Source organism: Emydura macquarii, unplaced genomic scaffold, assembly GCF_026122565.2.
Source record: "Emydura macquarii macquarii isolate MOO-44397 ecotype Brisbane River unplaced genomic scaffold, CSIRO-AGI_Emac_v2 contig_2308, whole genome shotgun sequence".
Lineage (NCBI taxonomy): Eukaryota > Metazoa > Chordata > Testudines > Chelidae > Emydura > Emydura macquarii.
In genome coordinates, this window is record NW_027132445.1 from 3,849,363 (window position 1) to 3,875,177 (window position 25,815).

Below are 25,815 nucleotides of genomic sequence, written 5' to 3' on the forward strand. Positions count from 1 at the left end.
GTTCCTGAAAGAGACGTGCACTAAGAGTGGTGCTTGTTTCCTAGATAACTTTTAACAAATATTCACTAAAAGCTAACTCTGTTTTTGCTTTAAGAAATGGTTTCATTCCTTTCATTCCAAAGTGATCTCTGAGACCCTGGGACAATTTCATCCCCCATGTAACTCCATATTAACAGATATTGGACACTTTTATATTCCAGTAGTGTACAGCCCCTAATCATTTTCATCACCCTTCTCTGAACTCCTTCTATAAGGAACCACAAGGTTCCCTCTGGTCACAACTTTTTTTCCCCTGCTTGTCACTTTAGGTTTTGTAATGCAAAAAATTGTTGCAGTTTTCAGTTAGGCAGAGAGAAAAGATGAGGTCAGTTTTATCAAAATGTCAGACTAGGCATTGGCACAGAAAATGACAACCCTGAATTTTGCTCAAAGCAAAGCATGCCTTTTAGCTGGTGGAGTTACCATACAGTGTACGTTTTACTTCAATTCTTATATTAACAGATATCAGACATTTTTATTTTTCAGAAAAATGTAGCGCCCAAACCACTCCTGAATTGTGGCTGGTTCATTTATGCCCATCTGTTTTCAGATGCAAAAGCTATAAATCATTTGAGCCAAAAAAGATGGGATCCACTTTAAAATTTTCTAAAAGTTGAGGGTGCCTCTTCAGTTTACTAATTACAGAGAAAGGGGTGACTTGCAAACTGTGGATACAGATCCAAGTTTCCCTAATGCTAAGGGGTTTTAGAATCCATAGTATGTTACAGCAGGCACTTCTTCAGTAAGAAACAAACAAAAAAATCTCTCCCTAGGCATGTGCAAACTGGGCATTTAACATATGCATGTAATTTATATTTGCATAGGCAAAGGTAGTCTTTTTTTCATGTAGACAAGAGTGCACACAAATATTGGGCCTAATTCTGCAAAGGGCAATTTAGGAGACCCTTTGGAAATAAGATCACAGTCTTCTTTAAAAAGATAAATGTACTAGTCACTGACTTGTGCTTATGGATTTGTTGCTAAAAGTGAAACCACATTCAAAGGAAAGAACTCATTAAATGAATTCTTTCTCCTATCTCCTCCAATTATATTATAATATATAATGCAATTATAATATATATTTATATATTAGACCTTGTCAAGGACTGAGTTAAATACCCACCAGTTTAATGTCATGCCTGTATTCATCACAGTTTTGTGATATGCATAAAGAATAAATCTGTTAAAGAAATAGCAGTGCCCATGGGGGTCTGACTTTAACTGGTCATTTCTGTTTGTGTGTACTGTGCAGTATCTGTGCACTTATGCAATATTTTCTGTTTAAAGATAATAAAATAATTAAATGGCTGAAATGGCTAAAATATTATTGGTATGTGTTACTCTTAGGGCTGGCCTACACTAAAAAAGATTACCCATCTGTTAATTAGGGATGTGTTTTTTACTGACATAGTTTTACCAGTAATAGCCCTAGTGTGGATGCAGCTATTCCAATCTAAAGGTGTCTTAAATCAGTATAGCTTGTTTTGGCACTTTTAGACTGATAGAATTGCATCCCTGCTAGTGGGATTTTGCTGCTTTAATTAGACTGGTATAGATAAAGTGGCAAAACTTTCTAGTGTAGACAAACCCTAAAGTTATGGTTGAACTTTGGAAACCTGATCCTTAAGGCAATTGTACAGACATGGCTAGACAGTGTTGGTTTCCAGATACCAGGATTAGGGGGTGGCATTTATAGTTTTTATGAGGAGATTGTTAAGGTAAATCATCAAATAGCTATCAATATAAAATGGTTATCAAAAAATAAGTAGGGCCCTTGGCTTTGTGCATGTTTTTATGATGTCTAACATTTATGAGGTTCTAATCCAGAATGGAGTATTTGGATGTTAGTCACTACAAATAATAAATTTACAAACATCAAAGCTACATTACAAAACATTATTAAGGTTGCAAAGTCAAGCACTCAAAAGTTAGGAGATGGCAGAATTGACTGTGTAGCGTTAGTTGGGTTTCCTTTGTGCATTATGATATTCTTATTAAATTAGCACATTTCTTCCGCAGGATGTCTGCCTCATTCAATGCTCAGGATGGATAGTGCTGAGGAAATGAGGCAGCTGTTGACTATGTTTTTTTATCTTCCTCATTCAAAGTTTGGTCCCAGGCTATATTTACTTGACCCTGTTCAAACCTTATTCTAAATACAGAATTATTAATTTCTACATGGGTGTTTCTATGGCCTTTATTAAGTAGCATCTGAGAGCTTCACAAATATTAGTAAATTTATCTTTACAACCCCCATTTAAGGGAAGGATGTGTATTATTCCCATTTTGCAAATGGGGAACTGAGGCATAGAGAGACTACAGCCAAACCTGCTAGCTCCACTAGTTTGTGGTTCCTAAATGATTGAGTGCCAAACCTGAGATGTCTAAGATGTGATTTTTCACAGGTACTGAGCATCCACAGCTCATATTAACTTCAGTTGCAGCTGTGAAGGCTTGGCATTTCTGAAAATCAGACCCCAGGGTCTCAAATTGGGCTCTCTTTGTGTTCCTCATTTTCAATTAGTGAAAAGCTTGGTTTAAGTGATTTATCCAGCATCACATAGGAACACTAGCAAAGATAGAATCCAGTTCTCCAGGGCAACATGTTTTAAACATGAGACCATCCTGGTTCTTCCTGAAATCCACAGGTTCATTCTCTACACACGTTCTGACTTCAGTAGTGAATGAGGAAAGGGATCTACAGATAACAGCATCCTTCACTAAACAATCCTGATTTTATCCACTATCCATCATGTATATGAAGGAAGCAGGAGTCGTGGAAAAAATAGTTCTCTTTCTGGGGGATGAGCCCATAAATTCAGTCGAGATGGGTTCTTCAGTGCCTCATACCACCATTTCTCAGCCTGTAGGTCGTGACCCAAAATTGGGTCACCAGAATATATCAAAGGGTCTTGTGGGAGGCCTGGGAGAAGATCCGAGGGGGGGCAGGGCAGGGCGGGCTGCTGGGTCCTGCCCCTTGGGGGGAAAGGAGTAGTGATGGGATGGCCAGAGGGTGGGAGTTATGTCCTGCCCGCAGCAGAGTGGGAGATCTTGGAGAAGGCTTCAGGCCCTAGGGCTGGCTGAGCTCTGCTCCCTGCTCCAGGAGTTTCCACTTGGTGCACAGGGTCACAGCACCACTTAGTTTTGGACCAGCTGCCTCTCTATCATGATGGTGTGGGGGCCAGCTGGACCAAATGTGAGTAAGTGGCACTGTGCCCCCATGCGCCAGGTCACACACTCCCGCAAATTTGGCCTGGCAAGCCCCCATCAGGAGGACTGGGCCAAACCTGAGTGGAACTGTAACCTCAGATATCTAAATGCCTGGAGGAGGGAGCTGAGCCACACCAGTCCCATGGGACAGGAGCCACAAAAGCCACCGGTATAGCATGCATGGTGCATGTATTTAGTACTTATTATGGTAATGTATATATTATATATCATGGTTAAGAAATATTTAGTAAGCTAGATTGTTTTTACACTAAAGCTGTTTACTGGGTCACAACAAATCATCAAGGTTCACAAATGGGGCCGGAACCCAAAAAGGTTGAGAAGCACTGCCTTGCACTGTAGGAGGCAGATTGACTGGGCTGACTCACCAGAAAACTCTTCCCACTAAAGAACCCCTCCAGAATTTTCTCTTCCTGCAAAGGTGCAAAAGGCTGTGAGTCAGGTCCCCTGTAGACTGCCCATAATCAGACTGATTTTTTCCCTCCCCCACTCCTCCTCCAAAGTTCTGTTTTCCTCAGCTCTCCACTTTTTTAGTGTGGGATACTGGCTAATATTAAGGCCATTTAAATTTACCCTATGGAACTACAGGCGATTATGGAAACTTTTTATTAAGCTCTCTTGCAAATTAGCCTCAGGTAATGGGTAGGAAAAGCAAAAAAGAAGGGAAGGGGCAGGGCCCTGTGCCCAGGGATTAACTCGTTTCTGGGCCCTACGCAAACCCTACTGCCTTTTTCCTGGCTGACTCCCTCGTGCCGACACTAACTGCAAGTCCCCATCTGGCATCTGGATGATGGTAACAAAGCTCCAGCTGGTCTGGTTCAGGTACTGGTGCAGGAGCCAGTCCCACAGCAGTGTGGAGGAGCAGCAGCATTGGCCGCCCAAATGCCTGATCAGGTTTGGCTCCAGTGACCTCCATCATGATGGATGTCCAGCGGGGCCAAACATGAGCAGTGCTGTGACCCCCATGCACCAAGTTGCAATGCTGCTCCCTTAGTATTAGCCCCATTATGATGGAGGGCTGGTGGAGCCAAATCTGACTGGACAGAAGGGTGGCTAGCACCGTTCCTCCTCTCCACTCCTGTGGAGCCAGCTCCTGCACCCATCCTGAACCAGACCAGGTGGAGCTCAGTTTGGGCTCCCCCACAAATTGGGCCTTAGGCACGTTGCTCTGTTGCCTAAGCCTTAATCTGGCCCCGTTTGTACCCTGTGCTCAGCACCCTGGGTGGAGTAAATCGAAGGAGAAAAGTGTTCCTTTTGCTCCCCCAGCCTTGGAGCTACTGTGGTTAGAAAGCAGGCTGCCAGCCTGCCCCAACGGGTCAGCACGGTGGTGGCTGCGGACAAAAGAGGCCTTGAAAGTCAGGCGGCTGAAAAACAGGCCCAGGACCACAGGGGCTCAGTCCGCAGCCCCTGACGCAGACCGGGACCTGTCGTTGGTAGAACTGTGGAGACCTCAGTAGCTCCAGCCAGCAAAATCAGCTCAGCTTAAACTCCCGAAACTCCCATCCTTTTCCCTCCTCCCTTCACCAGCCAGAGCACTGTGATGGGGGGCTACCTGCCAGTGGGTGTGCTGCAGTCAGGGCACCCCCACCCTCTATTCCTCAGGGGTCCCAAGCACTGCTGGAGCCACAGAGGAATCGGTTTCCTGCCAACCCTCCCTATCCCCATCACAGTGGGGTCCCAGTGGCCATTTTGGAGCTGGTAGCACACATTCCACAGGCAGCCATTTTAGAACAGCTCCTGGCACAGCAGCCACCTTACAGTCCTCCCAGTGGCACCCAACGGAGAAAACAGGACCCAGAAGTTGACAAGGACATAGAAGCTATTCCTTGTCTGCTTCCCTCACCACCTGTCCGGAGCCTAGGTGAGGTGGGAAAAAAGGGACTAAAACGTGCAAGGACAGATCCCCAAGTGGGCATAAGAGAGACAACTCATCTGAGGAGCTGTTTTCTGCTGTTGTCGCTGCTGCCTCCTCCTCCCGATGAGGCGGTCAGACCCAGGAGAAGACATAAGGGTAGAAAGCATAGGCACGGGTGTTTCGCCTCGGACTCTTATGACTTCAAATCCTCAGCCTTCTCTCCGGCTAGTCCTCCTCCTATGTGTAGTAAGGGATACAAACACAGACATAAAGCAAAGAAATCCTTTAAGTCTAGACACTCCACCTCCTTGGAACAGGATATTCTTTCAGCATCCAAGATGGAGGAAACCCAAGAGGCTCAGCAAGAACTCTTATTCCCTGCACAGTTTTTCCTCATATATTTAGAGAGAGGTAGTTTCTGTCTTTGGTATCTCCCCTTAGCATTTAGCCAAAAAGGATGAGAAAGAGCAGGGGATTAAGGGGAGCTTAAAGGGACAGAAAATACTTGAAAAATATTTTCCAAGATGCTATAAAACTCACCCTTATGTTCCTATCCCAGACATTCTGCTTAAGACGGCAAAGGAGGAATGGGAAAATGCAGGGAAGGCAAAGCATCTGATCAAAGAGCCAAAAAATTCTAACATCCATCAGTCAAAAGCATTCTTGGTTGCTTTTCCTCAAACGGATGCTGCCTTGTCAACCCTTGTTAAGGACACTCTCCTTTCCCATTGAAAGATATCATTGAGATAAGGGTGGAATCAGCCCTCTGCAGGGGCTATGAAAATGCCTCAGCAATCCTCAGAGCTTCAGCATTGGCCACTTTTTTTGCCAGAGCAGTATTCGCTTATACTGCATCTCTGCTCTCTGTCATCCCCCAAAAAGTGAAAAGGCTCAAAGGGTTGGAGTCATCCTTAAAGAAAATGTCTAATACAGCACGAGGCTAGGGGACATAGACCTTCCAGCTCCACGATAGCAAGATATATTAAAGGGGAATTTCTGAGGCATATAAAGCCAAGGGGAAAATGGCTCCATTTAAGATTAAAAGCTATTCCCCAAGGCAGTGGCAGTTTTTGTGGGCCAACAGGTCCAATACACCATATGAAGAAATTTGCAGGGCAGCAACTTGGTCATCCCTGCATTTATTCACTAAATTCTGTAAGAATGATGGACTTTGGTAAGGTGAAGCAGCCTTCAGAAGGAGGGTTCTGCAAGGCATAGCTCACTTGTATAGTCCGCCCAACAGTTGATAGTGAATGGAAGTGTGGGTGGGTACTGCTACAAAAATCTCACCACTGCTGAACTTACAGACCTATGTCCCACTGTGAGAATGAGAAATTTTGTCTCACTTGAACATTTCTGTTCTGGTAGGAGGGTGGGTCCATAAAATCATCCCGTCCTGTACTTTTCATCTCCTTCTTTTGGGAGGCTCATTTTCAATAGTGTTGCATGGGGGGTTTGTTTTTGCCTTTTTTTTTTTTTTTTTTTAAGGGAGAACTGATGGAAAACAGTGTCTTACCTTTAATTGATGTATTGAAGGACAGTTACTACTATTTAGTGTTGGGCAGTGTTATCTGTTATTGTTAATGCATTTTGAAACAGAATTTTATTCATATATGACCGTTATCAGCTTTGGAAGCAATTCTCTAGAGGGGCTCTTCAATGGAAGGAGTTATATGAAGAGTCAGCCCAGCCCATCAAAAACATCTGCCACTGCATCATGCAGTACGGGGGACTGAAAAATCCACCCCTACTGAATTTATGGACTCATCTCCCTACCAGAATGAAAATTTTCAGGTGAGTGAGACAAATTTTCTTATATATGGTCATGTAATTAAAGACTATATTATGTGTTTCACAATTTGAGCTAACGGTGTTTAGAACTCTGTATTGAAGTTAAATTATGCTTTGCTTTTTCATGTTACAATTTTGTGTATTCTTGCTATTTCCAATTTTCTTCATTCATAAAATCTGCTTTCCACTCAACAGTCAAGGACTAACAGTAAACGTTTTGGTTTCGCAGATGGTGAATATTGTGTGTCAGAATATTCAGTGCTTGGAAACCTACCATCTGGATATTTTTTCTTTTTCTTTTTTTTTTTTTTTTTTGTTGTGTCCAGATTAGTTGAGTCTCTCCCCCTTTTAATTAATAGGTGTTCTGCGGGTTTCCTCCCCCAATAACTCAGTTAGACATCTCATTATCTGCCATATATATATAGGATGTTTATATTGATCTTATGGCCACCTGTTCAGCCAGCCTCAGATCCACCCTTTACAAAACATTAGCGCTTGGAGGGTCCTGCATGATGCTGAGCATTTATGCCAGATGTGGAATGCCCTCAATGTGTCCTGAAGGACAAGAATTCTCACTGGATTGAGCCCCAGATGCTCAATTCCCATGTTCTAGATCTAACATACAGCCTCTAATCTGTATATGAGGATGCAAAGGTACAATCTGACTAGAAGCAATTGTTCTTATTTAAAAATGCTCAGTGTGCTGAAAAAGTATAATTGTATCAGATCAGCTGTGCTTATACCTAAATATAGTATTCTTCTAAAAAGTCTTAGTCACATGTATATTTGCTTTACTACCTCAAATGTTACCTCTTCTGTGACCCTTAAAAACTTAGAGGAAAAGATGCAACTGTTGCAATGCATAATGCAAATCGATCATATCCCTTTTCAATTAACAATGATTTAATTTTGCCAGCGTGTTTAGGGCATGACAGTAAAACCACTGCCAGCATGGGAAGAAATACGAAGGTTTTTCTGTAAATGGAAGCAAATAAGAGAAAGAGAGAGAGAGAAAAAAAGGATATAGGATAGGCTTTTGTTTGGATTCAGGCAGGAGGTTTCTGTAGCAGTGTTTTCAAACGGTGAACCACTTACTTCCTTCTACTAGTTGGTGGGGGAAGGGGATGAGTCATATTACACCAGTAAGTAGCCATCTCCCCTTGACTACCGAATTGTAGCTTTAAAAGGAAGTGACATGTGGTGGGGAGAGACGTCAGCTGAGAAGCCACTTTTTTTAAGCTACCACCCTAAGGGTGGAGTCTGGCTTTCTTTCCAGTGTTGGCTGATTTACACAGCTCATGCAAACTAGTGGCAGTTTCTGAGTCTCAGCCTCTCTCAATCCCTTTCTGTCTCTGGTTCCTAAGCACATATGTCAAGGTCTGGCAGGCACAAGGTATGTGATATGATATTATTCATGCTACTTCCTAAGATCTTTTACATTTGCAGAAGTATTCTTCTTTATTTGGCTTGATGTCTTTTAAAAAAAGCACCAAGACATTGAGTTGCAGAGTCAGAGGACAGAAAGAAGCAGGCTACAATGAGGTGTGTGTTTATGTGAACAGCATGTGGTTTGTTAGAGGCGAGCAGCAGGTTTGCAGTCAAGAACTACTCTGATTATTTTTCCACTTCTTTTCTCCATTAGTTCAGTACTTTGGTTTCAATTTTTTTTAGTATATTTAATAATTTTGTTTGAAAAAGCTGAAGCCAACCAGAATGTTCCTGCTACATGTTGGCTCCCTTTGTGTCATGCAATATGCTCTTTCTTTTCTCCCCAGTGTTTGTTTCCATGGAAACTACAAATACCATGGACTTTGCCTTAAATATAAATATCTATATTTCTTTCACAGTTTTGCATTTGTTGTACGTTTTGGCTTGATATTTGCTAGGCTGCAGCATGCATTTGTTGTCTCCCCTCTACTTTCATTTTGGTTTTCCCCTATCACAGTGGAGGGGGGGGAGAAGGGAGGGATAGTGTTGCCTTGGAAACAGACATTTGTGACCATCTATTTACAGCTGCTTTCATGAAGATGTTTTGTACATCAAGAGGACTGTATCATGCCTAAATAATTAGCTGTTTGAATGAAACGTAGATATATATTGAAATAAATGCAGTGTATTCTTTTTTCATTGTTCCTAGAAGAATTCCATAAACCATAACAATTTGAGAGCAATGTTTAGAAAGACTGAAGAAGCTGTGTGCTTAGTACTGGATTTTTGTTTTAAAGTTTTGGCTGGCTTTTTGTATTAAAGTTTTGGCTTTCTTTAAAAATGAATATATTCAGCCTATCAATACTAATATCAGCACAATATCACATTGGTTAGCCCAAACTATACAGCATTGTTCAGCTGTGAAATGATCCATAAGAGGATTTGATTCAACAAGTGAGTGTTTACCCATGTGTGTACAAAACAGCAAACAAGGATTTGTTCCATTCTGACCAGAACTTTCTATTCTGTGCATTTGTTTTTTGTCTAATCCCATATTTATTTGTCTTGCATTTCCAAGGCCTGTACATGCTTAATAAAACAATGTATGCACCTCTAAGAATTGTGGTGCAACTAATGCTGGCAGTTATACCAAAGGAACATAACCTCACTGTGGACTGATAATCACTGCTACCCCAAACTGAGTATCAGTGCAAAAATAAAAATTAAGAGACCCAGAGCCAGATTCTCTTCTTGTTAACACCAGAGCTAGCCCGTTGACTTTCACATGCTTACTCAAGTGTAACTGAAAGGAAAACTTGGCTTCAGGTGCCTATAATTTCTCTGTATATTCCTTACATAGATATAGAAACTTTTTACTAAAATCCAAAATCATGCTATATTTTTCTTATTTCTTTAAAATGTAGGGGTGTGTGCTTACATTATTAATCACGTTAGAACTTGCAGTAAATATGCAGGAAAAGTGAGATTACATGCTCTGCATAAAGGGGCATGCATATTTTTTAGTAATATTCCATGGATGGGTACAGGTTGGAATTCAACCACTGGCTCCCTGGGAATAGCCCATTGTAAAGTATGCAGTGACTGGGACAGAGAAAAAATATTCCAGTTGGCTAGTGGGTGGGATTGCCCTTTATGAATATGCAGCTCAGCTAAAACTGTTGCTTAGCTTTTTAATAATTACTACTGGTGGAACAAGGGGTGTAATTTGTAAAGTAATGTATGTTTAAAAAAAAAGCCAAAAATGGTTGAGAGCTGAAAAATTGCATGGTAACAGCCTGCGAATCCAAGTGATAATTCAAGATGATATTCTGAACAAAAAGAGCGTAAAGAATAGTGCTTTTAGCTGTTTCCATAGCTTCACACTGATTCAACAAATATTTGGAGCTTCAGAGTCATGTTTGGGGTTAGAGTGTATGCTGATTTGTGTTGAGGGTGTTATGCTGGGAGACTTGTGATGTTTTGTGTGGATTGCAGTTGGGCCAAGTAATCCACCATCTGCTTACTCTCCCCGTGCAACCAATGAAAATGTTGCATGCAAATTAGCTGTAGGGTGCGATAGGTGATTAGTTGAGTTACCTCTGATATCACAATGATCTAAGACTCTAGCCATGGCATTGATACATGCCTTACCGTAGCTGTACTCCTCCTGGGAGTAATCTGTAAAGTCAAAATGGCTGAGAACTTTAAAAATGGATAGTAACAGACTGTGAAAACCCAGTGATGATTCAGCCTGCTGATATTCTGAACAAAAAGAGCTCTCAGCCAACCTTGTAGCTGCTTCCATTGCTTCACACTGCTGGAATATACATTCTAGGCTTTGGAGGAACACACGGAGTTACGTTCCAGGAATCTTATTATAGAGATGCTTTCCATCCATAGATGTTCAAGTGTTTTTCATAAAAAAGCTGTAAGGGATTGTATTTTACAGGTGTGGAAACTGAGGCACAGAGAGTTGAAGTTACTTGCCCAATGTACCCAGAGCAGATCAGAGGCAGACAGTAACCAAGCTTCCTAATTTCCAAAACAGTGTCTTATCCACTACACCACACTCCTTTCTACTGTCTGTATTAGGTATTTCCCAGGCTACTAGATGTAGAATTCAGTTCTTATCAGCAATCATATTGCTTTGTATCATAGCCACAAGGTCCTATTCAACAACATATGTGTCTGGCTGGGACTTCTCTTTGTACTGTATGGTGCAAAGAGCAGAAGTTCTTATAGAATTAGCCTGGCTTTTTGCTTAAAGGAAAAAGTTAATGGAGGGGATTGGGGCAGTTGGCTAGTCTCTCTTATTTCTGATGAAGGGCACCTGATTTTGGAGTGGGGGCTCTCTGACCTGAGCACATGCCTGAAATGTTGGCTGTTTCTCCATCCCCAGTTGCAGTTGTGAAGGAAGGGGTAACTTATTGGTGGGAGCTCCCTCCTCTTCTGACACCTGAGATCACCATTCTCCAAGAACAGTGAGACTCTTCAGCATTACAGGAGTTGCCTGTGCTTTCTTTTCTATGACTGATGCTGACAACTCATAAAGGTGCTTTCAGGTAGGAGACCGTCTTCAGGCTTCTTTTTAGATTAATTTCAATCAGGTGGGGAAGAACCTACCTCCTGCTGAGCCAAGGTATTGCATAAGGATTTCTGCAGGCTGTCATCAGACTGAAGCACTTCTTTGGAATATGAGGCAAGCTGTCCCATTTGAGAGGATCACAGAGCTTCTAGAGTGTTGCATCTGCAGAGGCAATCTGTGCTTGCACAAGACCCTTACATTTTCCCCACAATAACCATACTCTGTTTATCTCCTTTGGACACTGAAATACTTATGTGGAGTGACTATTGTCCCTTGGTCGTGTCATACCACTTTAAATTTCTCAGTGCATTACAGGTTGTGGGGTCATAGTAAGGTAGGGATCCTGTCACAGGTAACTTTAATGACAATCATATGGTTGGCTGGGCCCTACTGGAGGGAGAAGAGTGCGGTCTCACATGATGTGCACTGTTTTTACTGCTTGATATTAGAGGCAAGGTAGGACGCTCTGTGTAGTGCTCCCTGATGGGGCTTTCTGACCCTGGAGGACACCACACCAGCCTTCTCAGCTCTGTCCCTGAGGTCAGTATAATGAAATCACACACTACAGCCAAGACAATTACTGTGTTATACTCACATGCGATGGTACTTTACCTCTCCCCTGCCCCTCATGGAGCTAGGATTAATGACATAACACTTCCAGCTTCAAAAACACTCCTCTTTGCCATTTGAGCTAAAGAAGAATTCCCCTAGCTAGTATTTCCCTTACCTTTTACAGTGGGTCAGCACCAAGAGAGCAATATCAGCACACACCAGCCAGTAAGTTGCATTAGGATACACTGGAGACTTGTTTTAGGCACCATGCCTCCATCATCAGTAAAACACAGATTAACAATTGGAATGTTATGAATTTAGGGAGGAAGGGTGCTAGAGACAGCACTGTCTGCTTGGGTTTCATTGCTTGGCTGAGTTATATTTCCTTTGTTCCCACATGAGGAAACCTGTGTCTTATGGGTGGCTGGTCCCTTTAAGGGGGGGAGGTGTAAAAGCCCAGTCTATCTGTGATGAACAAGCCCATCTCTGCTTGCCTGTAAATAGTTAACTGCTTGGGCAGCTAATGAGCACCTGCACCTTGTAAAAGGCTATCAGAGCTCCTAGGGGAACAGAGAAGGTGAATTGTCAAGAAAAGGAACTCAGAGAGGAACCCTCCAGCTACTTGTAGGAGGCTTATTCTGCAGGGAGCTGTATACTGCCTGGAAAAAGAGCTGCAGTTGGTAGGAAGTGCCTGGCTCCAGGTAAGGAATGACAGTTGAGTACCTTGTGTTTAAAGGGGCTGGATGTGGAACTGATAAACTAAGATGGTGTCTGCCTTCTTGCTGAGAAGCATGGGTGAAGGTCTTCCTTCTGTTTGCTGAACTTTCTGTTAATAAATTAGACACCTGATTCAGCCTTGCTGAACTTATTGGTGACCCCAGTGGAGAAACTAAGGTAGGGCTATCTCAGTGCTGCACTGCTTTCCAGGGGTGTGCAGGGATGGTACATAGCTTTTACACCTTGAAATATAGTATGGGAGCAGTATTTCAGATATCCACTGTTGCCTCTGTGTGTGGAAACCCAACCTGCAGGTGGACTTCCTGACCCTGAGGATGTTGTATGGCCCTTCCCAGTTATATTTTTTGGCACAGATATACTGATCTGGTGTTTGGTGGGCTTGAGCCCACACTTACTACTGTCCTGGTGCCATTTAGCAAGTAAGAGACGTTCTGTGGCCGCTACCCTGCAAATGTCTGTCTTGCTGCCATGCTGGAAGGAAAGTGCTTCAGAAGCCGCTGACTCACTTCTCTTTTCTGAAGAGCCAAAGGCTGAGAAAATGATGTGGGAGTATCAAGGACAATGGAATTGAAGTGAAGCAGAAGTATTGGGCTTGGCAGGGGTGGCAACCCTATAGAGGGCCCCTCCTAGAAAATAAGATTTCAAGGAAGTAGTTAGTGGCTGGAGTGGCTTTGAAAGGATCTGAATTTGGAGAAAGAACAAAAACCCTGTATTGGAATTCAGGCAATGCTTCCTAGAGGGTAGGGCACTTGATTAGAAGTCAGGAGACCTGCATTCTCTTGCTGTCACTGACTTGCTATTTCACCTGGGGCAAATCAGTTCAACTCTGTGCTTTGGTTTACTCTCCTCTCCCCTTTGGTCTGATTAGATGGTGTTCAACTGGGTCTGTACAGCACCTAGCACAATAGGGCCCTGGCCTCACTTTGAGCCTCTAGATGCTACTGTAATATAAAAATAATTGAAAGTGGGAGAGGCAAACAAGCAGAATGATTTATTACTAGCCAAAGAGACAGAAGGGCTTTTATACATGTATGGAGGGTAAACACTACAAGGCTGAAAATAGTTCCACTAATAAATAAGAAGGTGTGTGGAAATCAATGCTTCATTTTTCTTGCTAAAGTTAAATTAAAACCTAACTAAATCCTACATTTGGGTCCACGTGGATGTTAGTTTATCTGTGTGGCTCTAGTTGCAGGATTGGTGCCTAGGTCTGGACAATCAGAAAGGAGGGAAGACCTGATTTAAATAGTTGATAAAGAGCTGGTAAGAGAATACATTGAAAAACTTGAATAGCAGCTGTCCCTCTTACTTTCTTTATCTCATAGGAGAGAGTTCCAGGAGTAGCTATATGATAGCTAATACATGCACCCCACACATTCTCAAACCAGCCTTTCTCTCTACCTCCTCTACCTCCTCTTCCCCCCCCCCCCCCCCCAGTTATTCAGATGTCTGGAGACATCCAGGGATAGGAAGCCCGTGCTATTCAGGTTGTTGTGCACAGAGGGTCACATCCGTGTGCAGATCCTGTGTGAAGCTGTGGTCTTTGAATTGTTTGGTTGACATTGAGGCCCCTGTGGCTTTGGATCTCTTGAGATCAACACAATATTAAGGGTGTGGTTGGACTGTAAAGTCTAAAATAGATATTGAAACCGTCTCTTGAATTGCCACAAAGCCATATATTTCTGATCTAGTACTAGCAGGGGCCATCTTAGAAAAAGTAAAATCAATGCTGACAAACCTACAGCTGGGTTGAGGGAGGGTGGGTCGTGGAAATGGGAGGGACACCAATATAATGTGATGTTTACTGCTGAAATTCTAGTGCTACATTATCTTGAATATGAGTTGTCTAATACTGGCTCACAGCTCTATTGGCACAAGTACTTGAGTGCCTGGGGTTCAGTGTCTTTTCTCCCCACTCCATCCCCAAAATCATTGATGTTGCTGGGACACATTAGTCCTCCTTTTTCCCAGGAACTTGTTGTTCACCATTCCCCTAAATATTTCAAAAAATACAGGGACCATTTCTTGGATATGCTACATTCTTTCTTGCTCTCCCCTTCTCTCCACCCTCACTTCCTATCTTAATAGGACCCAACACCTTGCAGTTAGTGTGACACAGGAGTCTGGGACAAGTGGAGTATGTCTCTCACTGAAATTTGGGCCTTCTAATTGTGCCCTAAGAACCTACTCCAGTTAAATATCAAGGCTTTTATTATCCAACTTTTCAAATTAAAAATGATTTTACTAAAATGTAAAAATCTAATCCAAGATTAGGATCCAGCAAAACAATTTCTGAACATTCATCTTTGAAACTGAGCTGGGTGAAAACTGGGAGTGTAAGGATAGTTGGATGGGGTAGTAAAGTAGCTGCTACTGTCAATGAGACTTTACCTGGCATTCGAATGTCTTCTGTGTAGATGCAGCCCAGGCTTCCAAAGATGTATTTTCCTTGGAACCCATTGGAACTGTGATTTTGGTTTGGTGCATACATTCTTTTATCTTTTCCAACTGCTAGGTGTTGCCTGTCAGAGGTGGAAGTTTATATCACCGCATAATGTTTGTTTTCTCTTCAGTTCAATAAGATGTTGTCTTTTTTAAACAAGGCGTAGGTATCTTATTCCTTCTGTGTGGTTTTGTTCTTTCCCAACTGTATTATATAAAAATATTATTACATGAAGGAAATTAATAACGTTAACTGATTGAAGGAGTGTAAGCCAATGTCAAGGTTAAATAGCAAAGTACTTAATTGGAAGAAGTGTATTATGTGGTATTCTAAGGATCTGTCTTTGTTTGATCCTCATATTCTAGCAGAGGCAGTAGTTCATGTTAATGAAATTTGCAGTCAGCATTCAATCAAGAATACTCAATAAATCCAAACACTTTGATGGAAATCTTACAGGATTTTTTTTTTTTTTTCAAACTTCACCTTTTATCTTCAGCCCATACTATATTGAACTAACTTATTTTCTTTATAATCAATAGAACTGCACTCTCAATTTGAGCAGTGCTATAAATAACATCTAGCTCTTAGATAGCACTTTTTATCAGTACATCTCAAAATGCTCTCCAAAGGAGGTCAATATCATTATCCCCATTTTACAGATGGGAAAATAAATTATGCAGAAGTGATTGGCCCAAGGTCATCCAGCAGGCCAGTGGCAGAGCCAGGAATGGAAGCCAGGACTCCTGAGTCCCAGTCTACTGTGCTATCTGTTAGGTGACACGACCTCTGTAATAGTGATTATGCCACCTGTGTCTGAACTGCTGCTAATGGTGCAGTAGAAAACTTAAATATTAGAATTACTTCTGTAAACTGTGAGTGTTTTCAGTCCCATCAATTTCCCAGATCACTGACTGTGTTTTTTCTTTATGCCACTTTCAGGATCCTTTTTAAAAAAAAAAAAAAACAACAACAACAAAAACCCAGTCAACTACTGCAAGCTAGTATCCCCGCGATGACAAGACAACTTATAGCTTCTGAATAGTGTATGTTCAGTCCCTTGTCTGAAGTGAAGTTGGGAACTAGACTCCTGCCAGAAGTTCAAGGAGGGCTGCCAAAAATTATTTTTTTAAAAACCCACACAACTCCAGGAAGTATAAACCGGTTATTAACCAGGAACACGTGGGTGGCTGGGCTTTTGAGGAAGCTCCTCAAGTGAAGTCTGTTTACCGATGACTATAGTTTACCTTCTGGGTATTGTCCAGTGATGTCTTTGTGAGTCAGCCAGCCTTCCAGGTGGGAATAATGAAGGTCTTGTTTCTAGTACTACTGCTGCGTTTTGGTCAGTAAAGCCCAGATTCACAAAGGTGCTTAGGGCCTAAACTGTGGATTTAGATGCCACAGTTGCAGTTTGGGCTCCACAAAGCCCTGCTTGACTGTCTGCCCCTGAACATTATAGGCACCTAAACTGATTCATTTGTCTGAATATTCTGCTGTAAAAGTTCCCTTGGTGCTTGTTTGTGCTGCTGAACATGCACACTGCTGCTTTGCCTGATCCAGTAGGTATGCTCAGAGGTTGCCTACTGGACTGGGTTTCATTCAAAATTCAGGAGGAGGAGGTGGTGTCCATCGTACAACTTCCAGCTCAGTGGTTAGAGCACTCACCTGGGATGTGGGAAACCTGGATTCGGTGCCGCCTCCTGCCTGAGAGGGAGGGAGGAAAGAAGGATTTGAACAGGGATTATTCTGATACGGGGCTCTCCCAATCTGTCCTATTGAAGCTATTGCATAGTGTATAATTACTTTGTCATTGGAGCAGGAAGACTGGACTATGGGTCCCCCACCTCCCAGGTGAGTCCTCTAAGCACTAATTTAGAGAATCAATTTGGGCATGTCTACACTGCAATTAAAAACTCATGGCTTGCCCATGCCAGCTGACGTGGGCTAAGGGGCTGCTGCAGTGTAGTTGTTTGGGATCCAGCCCAAGCCCAAATGTCTACATCACAATTCAACAGTCCGTTAGCCCAAGCCCAGCAAGTCTGAATCAGCTGACAAAAGCTTTTAATTACAATGTAGACATACCCTCTCTCTCTGGCCTGATGACAATCTGTCCAAAGTGGAACTGAAGCTGGGTCTCACCTCCCAGGTGAGTTTCCAAGGCTCTTACGTTAGGCATTGAGGTGCTCACAAAATCATTTTGTGGAGCCCAGCCTAAATTCATAAACTCCAGATCATAACAGAGACCCTTCAAATTTACTACTGAGTACCCTGCTTTTATTTCTCAGGAGTGGGAAGGGAGAAGGAATAAGTTAGGATCAGATTTATTTTATATGGAGAGACTGGACTGGAACTGGCAACAGTCTCCAGATTTTGGGAATGTTTTTTTCCCATCTGTATTGTTTTAGGTACCATATTTGGCTTGTCAAAGCTGTTACAGGGAAACACCGAATCCAGTTACAGTCAAGCAGGCAAATGAAGGGTGGAGAGCACCATTTTGTGATGAAAGCCATAGCCTTGGAAATTGGGAGAGTTGGATTCTAGACCTGGCTCTGCCATAGACTTGCTATGTGACCATGTGCAAGTCACTTAGCCATTCTAACCTGAGTTTCCCTGTGTAAAATAGGGATGGTAATACCCCAGAGGGGTGTTGTGAGGCTTAGTTCATTAATGTTTGTGGTTTAAGCTCCTCCATTGAAAGGAGCTGTATAAATGCAGCAATAAAAAAAAAATTCTACAGTTTTCTAATTCTACACATAAAGGACCTGATCTTGCAAACACTCGAGTAAATTCTTGAATAAACGTGTGTGTAATATGGGTAATCCTACTGGACTCCAGGGGTACTAACCAATGCCTGAATAAAGCTGCTCATGTGCGTAAGTGTTTGCAGGACATAATGTGTTGCTGAGGTGGAATTAAAGTAAAATAGGGTCTTTGGTGTGTGGTGTTTTTTTTTTTTTTTTTTTTTTTTTTAAGGGCTCACCATGGGTAGGCACTGGAAATACATGTTTAAGCTTAATAATGTGAGAATTCACCCTTGTGCAAGATAGCCAATGCAAGGACTACACTCTCAGTTCAATTTTTGAGCAGATTTTGCATTTATAAGGGCTTAAGTGGGCTGTAAGTGACCCCTGGAGCTTGTGCTGACCCTCTGCACAGGGTGAATTTCACACACAGTTTTCATTTTAAAACAAGTTAGCAAAGATGTTGGGTCCTCTAGTCTCTTACGGTCACTTTTCAGCAAATGCCTTTCAAATATAAAATCTAAGAGAACTTCTAGGCTCAAAGAACAGTAGAAAACTTGGGGATTATTCATGGATAAGTAAGGTAAGAAGGCTCCATTTCCGAACATTACCTTTTAAAAGCAGCGTGAACTCTGATGTTTGGCAGCTTTGGATCATACTCATTGACCCTATCCAGTCCCACTGCTGGCTTCAAGCCCCTCAGAAATGCTGAGCTCCATGCTCTTTGCACACACCTTTCCCCTCCTGGCTACCTGCAATATTGTTCTCCATTCCCTCTCCATAACTCAGTCCTTTTCCCTGAGACCACAGCGTTTGTTGTTCCACTCCCCACATTCCCTTGCATTGCCACATAGCTCTGAACAATGAGGTGGATTTAATTGGTCCTTTTCAGACACACATGGCTGCTCCATTTAAAAATAACTAATGTGGCTGATCTCAATCCTTATTTATATTACTGTAGTACCTAGTCCATAGCAGGGCTCCTAGGACATCATTGTTGCCTTCATCCACATGTCTTGTTGTATTCAGTTATGTGCAAGCATGCACACCCTTCTTACTATAGAAAGACAAGCAACATACAGGGTGTCAGAGCAGACAGCAACATCCCTCTGCATTATTAACTGGGGGCCTAAATCATATACAAAGAACAATGTGTTGTGGAAGCAACCTGGGTAGAACTTACTCCACTGTTTCAGTTTTAGTAAAACTACTTCTGGAATTATTTTTGCTTTTCCCCCCTTACATCGGCTGGGACACTGTCAATGTGATTATTTTAATGGACTGACATTTTAAAAAATTCCAGTTTGTGAAGGAGCACTCTTTAATTCCTTTTAAAAATTATTAGTGTTTTCCTACTCCCTTGTTAATGTCTATAAAGCTCTTTCAGTGAAGGATGAACTGACTGGAGGGGAATTGAGCAAAGTGGCACTACACAAAGTGTTGCCAAATGCACAAAGGCCCCAACTGAGGAGAGCATTCCTCTTTAGGAAAGTTCTAAAGCTTAAATCCTGTTCAAGTCACTTGATACTGAAGCATGGACTTAAATGCAATCCTGAATTGGGATCTCAGGGCAGAGGATCACGCCCTGAAGTCATTAGAATTTTGCCAGTTGACTTCAGTGAACTGGATCAGGCCCTAAGAGAAAAAATGGGAAAACAGACAATTCTTCCTGTAAACTCCTTCCATTATAGCTATTGTGGCATCTATTGGGATATGCTTTCTTGAGGAGAAGGTGTGGTGTGAGTCATGTGCACACTTGCTAACCACAAGCAAGAAGAACAAAACAAGAAGACTTCCTGTAACTTGCTGGGTGGGGAGAGGGGTGTGTGTGTGGAGAGAGAGAGAGAGAGAAGCATCATTAAAGGGAACCTTACTTTTACTGTACTCATCCTTGCATTCATTCAGCAGTACGTGAAACAGGTTTTAGGATAACCTTTATTATTTCTTGTTGTTTGAATAAAAGCTCATTTAGATCCAGTACTGATGCTGTTTTAGTCTAGCTTGCCTGTATTCTCAGCACTGCTTCTTGTTTTGTGTGAGTCTATTTCAGTCAACAACTGCAATGTGCAGTGTCCTGTAAGATGTCTGGCTCTTCTAAACTTCCTGCTGAAGCTCAACCCTTCAGACTAATTCAGCAAAGTACTCCAGCATAACCCGGATCCATAATGAGACTTATGAGACTCAGCAATGTAACGTCTAACTTTTAGGCACCTAGAAAATCACTGGCACAACCATGGGATCCACAGAGCCTGGGTTAGGCACCTAGGCTCCCTACACAATGCATAGACACAGACTGACCTAAAGAATGGGATGCACAAAAGCCAGCATGCTCAGCAGGGAGCCACCTAAACTAGCCAATGGGTGATGCTGATGAGAGAGATGTCCTAAACTCCTAAATCCAAGCTGCAGTGAGGTGCCTGTCTCTGCTAGCAATCAACACTGGGAACCCCTCCCCTGAAGTCGAATGGCTTAGGAGCCTAAGATGCTGCTTGTAAGAAATTCTAGAGGTGGTAGTGCTGCCTCCCTTAGAACTTCTAGTACAGTGGTTGGAACACTTGCCTGGGCTGTGGAGAGCTCTGGTTTAATTCCCCCCCTGTCTGAGAGGGAGAAGGGGAAATTAAACCTGGGTCTCCCACATCCCAGAGGAGTGCACTAACCGCTGGACTAAAAGTTTTATAAGGAGGTACATTTTGAATGGGACCCAGTTATACCAGCTCAGGCCACACAAGCAAGGGGTGGGGGGTGGTGTGTGTGTCTGTCTCCCCTCCCTTGCAGGTTCCTTTCCCCCTACACACACACTTATCTTCACCTGATTTAAGGATTGTGCTGGGGCTTAGATGGGAGATAAATATCTGGATGCTTAGAGTTAGGCAGAGTTGCATATGCCTAGAAGCAGGAACTTAGGTACCTAGGAGGCTTTTACAGTGAAAAATGTAGGTGCCTGCTGGATTAGGTGGCAGCTAAGCAGGGCTAAAAATTATTTCCCGGAGGCCTCGTCCCCACATTCAGGACTCCAGGCTTTAGCCTGGTGAGGGTGTCTTCCCTGTTGGGCTGAAGCCGAGAGTCCTGGTGTCCCCCCTGTGGGAGGCTCGGGGGCTTCCATGGGTTTGAAAATATTTACTAGAGCTCTGCTCTGGTGGGCTCTAGCTGAATTTAAGACCTGCAGCTAGGTGTGGGTTTTTTGGTGCTTAACAAAGGGATTTAAGAGCCTAAATCCCACATTTAGGTCTTTAGTCTGTTCAACAGATCCATCCATATGCAGCAAAGAACTTTAGCCCATGCTTAGGTTTAAACATGTGCTTTGCCTTTATAGCACTATCTTAAGTGATACTTGTGAGCATAGCAGGTACAAAATGCTCAGGCACAAATGTGATTTCAAGTTGAGTGTGTCCCATGAATGTAGTCTAGAGCCCGGAGAAACAGTGCAGTTTGACTGAATTTGCTGTTAGGGACTCTAAAATTCTGTTCCTGGCTTCTCCACCCCATCTTGTGTGACATTCAGGCAAGTTGCATAATTTCCCTATGCCTCTGTCATGGGCTGGCTGGTCATTTAAGGGGAGTCAGCTCAGCTTTGCCTGTGATGTGGCAGTTAACCCCCAGCTGACCCTGATTTGGTGACTCGATAACAGTTAGTGATCCCACCTGTGACAGGGTCAAGGTGGACTACACAAAGAGGAAAGAGAATCCTGTGAAGGAGACATGAGTGAGGGATCTCTCACTCTTGGGGGAAGAGTCTGGTGAAAGTAGGCTGAAGTAGGGCCAGTAAGAAATAGTGAGGAGCCAGGGGGTGGGGTAGAAATGCAGTGATAAAACCTAGGAGGAAGATGGACCTCCAAGGAAAAAGCTTCAAAGTAGTGCTTAACCAAAGGAGCAAAGAAGGAACTCTGCAGTTCTCAGGAGTAGGGGTGAAGAGCAAGAAACTTCAGCATAGCTCGAGAGGCAGAAGGATCTTCTGTTTTGGAGGCTGGTGTGGACTCTAGCTGGATTTTTGTAATCCTTGAAGCGGACAGAAGTGGAAAGATGTGATCTAGCGCTCTGGCTAAGTCACTGAAGATGTATGCAGAAATACTTCATTGCAGAGCCAAAGAAGTAGTCAATGGGGGAACTGGAGGTAGATTCATCCAATATCCTATATGGATGTCAGGGGACACAACAGCAGTGAGTGGAACTGCTTATATAGCCTCTCCCATCTGAAAAGTGGGTATTATTCTGAGCTTCCCAGGGTGTTGAGAGGATCATTAGTTACTATCTGTATGGGGGTTTGAAGCTGTAAAGCTCTAGGTATCTATGCCTTGGCAGCAGCTCCTCCTCCCAAAAGGGAATTATTTCTTCTGCTGTAGCAGAGTAATGTGTGTGCGGTTTCTTTTCTTTTTTTCTTTTTCTTTTTTGTAGATCTGTAGCTACATTTGGGGACTAAAAGAATGTTTGGAAGTGGTGTAAACAGAAGAGGTGTCTGATCTGTCTTGCTTCAGAGCAAAACTAGATGTTTGTGGTCATGGGGAAGGAGTACAGAGTAGTGGCTGCCATTTATGGTCCTGATCTTGTAACCCCTTAGTCAAATGAGTAGTGTGCAACCTTACTGAAATCAAGGGGGATTACTCACTAGACAAGTGTTTGCAGGATTGGGCCCTATATTTGTTTCATACCGAAAGGGAACTGCTTTTCATACCGAAAGGAAAAGCATGCTTTTGTTTGCTGACTGCTTTCCTCCAATTAATTTAAGGGTGTCGATAGAAGGGCTTCTTGTCAGCCATCCCATCTTAATGTCTTCTGAGAATATATTGATTGAGCCTTATTTTCAAAAGGCTGCTATGGCTTTAGTCATGAGCTGTAAGAAAAGTGTTTGTGGTTGTTTAATAAATATCTCGCTCAGAATTATGGGCCTGATCCTCTTCTCATTTGCAGTGTTAACTGTGGGTGACTATTGAAAACAATGGGGTGACATTGGTTTAAGTTACAGGGCTTCATTGTCCCCTGAGTGTTTAAAAAAACAGATATCCTTACATGTGTTGACAACTGTATCTCATTATTAAAATAAAATTTTACCTTGCACTATTTATGCCTTTTACTTAGGGCACTTCTTATAGCTTGGGAAACAGTCTGTCTGCATCATTTTTGTTTAAGGTTACTTTCACACTCTCATGCACTAGTTCAGTGCTTTAGTGCTTGAGTTGCAGATACTGCAGGAGAATGTTTCAATTCAATCCAAGCTAATGTTTGAATTTTTAAAAAATTCTGTTGAAATAATGTTTGTAATTCCCAAAGCTTTTGCTTTTTTTAAAAGTCTCCCTAAACCACCCTTTGTCCGTTATGGTCAAGTTCAATCCCTAATTAAATTAACTATTTTTATTAACCTTTTATATTTAGTGTATTAAATGCTTTACAAACTTGAATTTCGTGACAAACCAGAGAGAGTGACTTTCAAATATACCATTGTCTTAATCCATTATTGAAATAGATTTTGTTTTATCAGTGGTTATAAAAGTTTAGTATAAAAGGCTTGCTGTATGGCATGTTTTGAACATAATTGTAACGTGTTCAAGTTTAACAGTTATCTTCGGAAACTACTATGACAGTGAAAAGAAGGAATCAGTGGAGTAATGGTATAGTCTTTCTTCTTTGTAGGCTTTTGATCAGCTACCATTAATAGATGATTTTTGTTAATTGTGTCAAATGTGATTTTTCCAGATCTCCATTATACCAGACTGTCTTCATTTGCTATTATGGGTTTCTTGTTTGATTGAGATCCTGACTGATCTTTGGGAATTACATTAGGTTAGAGGGATTCTGTGATATGGAATTAAACAGGCTAGCTAGTACAAAAGGCATTTAATCGGTTGTAATGAAGGATCTTATGATAAGCCTAACTGCTGGGATTTCTGTCAATGTACAGCAAGCATTGACATCTTTTCCGCCCCGTTGTAATCCAATGCCTGCTTTCTATGTTTGTCTAACTTTAAGCATCTGAGTAGTTCCAAATGGATTGAGGAAGTTGGTCTAAATCAGATAAGATTCCTGTGGTTTTCACACCTACTTCTTTACTTTTGGCCAAACTTTATAAAATCACACTGAAGAAAAAAACCCCAAAAACCTTGGGGCATTGACCAAACTAAAATTTGCAATCTCAAAAATGAATTTTAGTATCATAAATGTGTGAAAACAAGGCTGGGATAAGGATGTAACTGTTTTCCAGCCTTACTGATAGTGGCTGCTATGTGCAACTGCTACAATAAACACATTCCATGTTGTCACTTTTCAGTCTATGGAGCAGTGTCTACTTTAACTTGTCTTCAGGGAATACACAGGGTAACAAGCAAAAGGAAACACAACTTTGTTATACAAAGGGCATATCTAGTGCATTAAGATAGGGGTTGATACCACCTTTAGTTCATTTCATGTAGATCACCAGCAACTATGAGATTGGGGTGTTTGGGGGGTTTTAATTGTGCTTTTCTAGCTATATTTTGGTCCCTCCAAAAATCTGCTTTGAAACCTGGACAAATCACTTTCTTATTGCTTTACGGTGGTGTCAATCCAATGTGTTCTGAAACAGATGAGCTATTAAACAGAGTATCAGATTTGCGTTGATTTGGATCTGGATTGTTTACACTATTATTGGTATTGCAGTATTTATGTTTTAGGGGCTCTAACCCAGTTCAAGGCCCCAGTGTGCTAGCTACTGTACAAAGTAAAAAGTCAGTTCCTGCCTCAAAGAACTTGCAATCCAAGTGGAAATACTGTGAGATGACCAGATTCCCATGGTGTAACTTCTGTAGAACTAGAAGATCCGGGAACAGATTTACTTAAGGAGAACATTTCCAGATAAAATGTATTGCGGCTAGACATATGAATTACTGTTTTGGAGGAGAATATAGGGCAGCACTTCTTGCTACAGTGTGTGCTATTACAGGAAGGTTTTGGTTTTTCTATTAGTCTGAAATGCTAATAGTGTTTTTCCAGTTAGTGACTTTTATAACAAATGAGATTGAATCTTCATTTAAAAATGTCTGTGGCAATCCAGCACAATGAAACATGGTGGGTCAGATGTTGCTGAAATCAACAAAAACCAGAGGATTCTGGTCTGAGTTAGATCACACCTAACTAAGACCTGAATTCAGCCTCATGAGCATGGGCCCAACATTGTACTCCTCCTTCAGGCAAAACTCCCACTGGCATCAATGGGAGTTCTGTTTGAGTAAACACTATTGAATCAGGTCCTTCATGTCTGAGTACTAATATTTACACTGCTTCCTGTGTATATTGCATTCAACAAGAATTGTGAAAACATAAAGCGATTGAGCAAGCTATGCATATTGAGTGCTATAATAAGCATTGTGTCTATCCAAATCAATAATTCCCTCACTGAGTTCAAATGACACAGGTCAACAAAACTGCCTCTAGAATTGAGGGTCTGCTTCCTGCAGAAGCAGCATTGGGCACAACTGGGGAAGGAAAATATAAATGATAGATTCAGGGTTTACTTTGAATGTAACAGAAAACAGCAAGTGTTTATGTATAGTGAGCAATGAAGTAAATAACAATTTCATAAAAATGAGAGAACGCTGAATTTTCTTTTGCAGTGCGGCAGAAAACTCCTGACCTGCTTACTTTTAATAATGGAAAGAGTAAATATAGTGGAAATTTTGTATTTAACTAATGCTTCCATGGATAAAATCAATTACAATCATATGTTACTTATCCAAAATGCATATTTACTTGGATTCGGTTGGAAACTTTGATTATGCTTCTAGTAATATAATAGCTTTAGCTACAGTGATGACCCCAGCTGACTGAATTCAGATTTTTTTTGTATATTAAAAAAAAGTTACACTTTCTGCCCACAAAGGCTTAATATTCATCTTCATTGTTTCTAGGGTTGGTATACGTATAAATAGCTGTTCAGAGCTATAACCTTCCA

The 25,815-nt window shown here is 42.0% G+C and overlaps 1 protein-coding gene across 10 annotated transcripts in view; it reads left to right on the forward strand.

The window, feature by feature from the left end:
* The window catches only part of AGPAT4 (1-acylglycerol-3-phosphate O-acyltransferase 4), a 129,034-nt gene that overhangs the window by 15,981 nt on the left and 87,238 nt on the right, over positions 1-25,815 (forward strand). Inside the window, exons 1-2 of one of the 10 annotated variants that reach the window (XM_067560818.1) lie at positions 7,853-8,306; positions 11,241-11,403. The gene's annotated coding sequence lies outside the window, so the exon portion shown is untranslated. Of the gene's footprint in view, positions 1-7,852; positions 8,307-11,240; positions 11,404-12,538; positions 12,680-21,888; positions 22,009-22,048; positions 22,095-25,815 lie in introns of those variants that run through there. The other 9 variants (XM_067560817.1, XM_067560819.1, XM_067560813.1 and 6 more) reach the window with 9 other exon arrangements.